Consider the following 2,042-nt stretch of genomic DNA (forward strand, 5'->3'; position numbering starts at 1 on the left):
AAAAGACAGACTACAGGGTGGGGGTTCTCCAGGTACTCCTCAGCCATCTCCCACACAGGTGCACTACAGCCTTCAAACAGGGCAGGTTTGTGAAAGTAATGTGTTCATATATTTATATTCATCTTCTTTCTGTACGAGTTAAGTTTATGAATCTTCTCTTCGCATGAGGAGAGAGTGTTACCTGCACTCATGACACCTTGTACTCCAGTCTCCCTCCATGCAGCGCTGAACATCCCTCAGGTGCTGGATGTTTCCATTGGCGAAAACGGGAATGTTTACAGCCTCCCTACACAAGTACAATAAAGGTACACCATCAGGACAAAACACTAAGAATAGTGGAAGCCAGTTGCAAGAGTTGTATCTCTTACCGTACAGCTTTGATGTGCTTCCAACTTGCAATGTCCGTCAAAGCCCCCTTTTGATCTTCAGTTCTCCCATGAACTGTGAGGAGCTGTAGAAAGTGTTAAAGATACCAAAGCATCAGTAACTGGTTCAAGAATATATGAATCCCATTAGACTGAGATTTGAAGTAATGTAGTGGTTACAGCTTGTATAACAAACATTTACAGATCAGTTCCAGGATGAAGAGACCCAAGCCTCACTCCTGAAAAAGCTGCTTAGTCCCAGGACACTCCACGTGCACTTTAGATAAAAGTATCTGCTTTAATGGGAAGCAATGGGAACGCTTTACCTGGCATCCAGCCTTTTCCAGCATTTTTGCACTTCACAGTTTTCTCAGTCTCTGGGAAGTCATGGATTTTGCAAGTAATGGGCACGGCAAGTTTTTCATCAGCCAGTTTAACTGTAAATGACAGCACCTGAATAAGACACATTATCTACATGGTTCACATCTGCACTGAGCTATTAAAATAAGACAACTTACTCATTTTCTCAAGAAGGTCCCACTCATCTTGAAGAAACACCATAATGGCTTAGGAGAAAATTTAGTATATAAACTCATGATCCGTACTTCTTTTCAAATTTTATTTTACATTAACTACCAGTAGGACAGAACACAAACGTTTCGGCTGAAAGCCTTCTTCAGTGTGTTCAAGGAGAGAATTTAAAAAGAGAGAATTTAAAAACGAGCCGTGCCATAGAAACTGGGACGCATTTTGCTACACTTTTAGATTTCATTGAACAATTGAAGCAAATATTTATAGTTCCAAATGTCAGACGTTAAAAAACTGCTGCTTAAAGGTTTGGTGTCAATAAGACTTTTTCAATGTTTTTCTAAGAAGTCTCTTATGCTCTATGAGGGTGTATTTATTAAATAAAAATACAATTAAAACAGCAATACTGTGAAATATTATTACAATTTAAAATAAATATATTATTTTATTTCTCTGATGGCAAAGCTGAATTTTCAGCATCATTACTCCAATCTTCAGTGTCACATGATTCTTCAGAAATCATTTTAAAATGCTTATTTGATGCTCCAGAAACATTTCTTACAATTATCAATGTTGCCAACAGTTGAGCGGTTTATGTTCATTGGAATAGTGTTACATTTAATGTTACATTTCGTTCAGGATTCTTTAAGGAATGGAGTTCAGCTGACCAAAGATCATTTGAAATAGAAATCAGCAATCTTGCTGGAAAACAAAACAAAACGATTCTTTGAATGGTGGTTTATTTCTCACATACAACAGAAAAGACGTGTCAGCTGGGTTTTGGTACCTGGTTTTGCAATCATCTGTGGGCAGCCCAAGTTCAGGATGGCATCGCAATAATCCTGGGCAAGTAGAGCAGCCTGGATAAACACCTCAGGATCATTGGCACAGAACTGTATGGAGATGGTAAATAACTCACTGTCTCTGGGGAATGGTGAGTGTGCGTGCTTGTGTTGACTGATGCCAAAGAGGACGGAGAGACCCACCTGTGCGATGAGGGTCGGTCCTCCTGGTTGACCTCGTTATACAGGTTCTCCCGACGGTAGTTGACATCCCTGACGACGAACACATGAGCGTGCAGCATCGGTGTGTAGCAGAGCTCTGCGCATGTCTTTGGCTCAGAAGCCTCCACGCGAGCTCGCTCTGGTC

At 40.6% G+C, this 2,042-nt stretch overlaps 1 pseudogene; it reads right to left on the reverse strand.

The window, feature by feature from the left end:
• Positions 1–11: 11 nt before the first annotated feature.
• LOC113094019 (tRNA-dihydrouridine(16/17) synthase [NAD(P)(+)]-like) lies at positions 12–927 on the reverse strand (annotated as a pseudogene).
• Positions 928–2,042: the final 1,115 nt, after the last annotated feature.

This window comes from Carassius auratus, unplaced genomic scaffold (assembly GCF_003368295.1).
Source record: "Carassius auratus strain Wakin unplaced genomic scaffold, ASM336829v1 scaf_tig00215216, whole genome shotgun sequence".
NCBI classification, from domain to species: domain Eukaryota; kingdom Metazoa; phylum Chordata; class Actinopteri; order Cypriniformes; family Cyprinidae; genus Carassius; species Carassius auratus.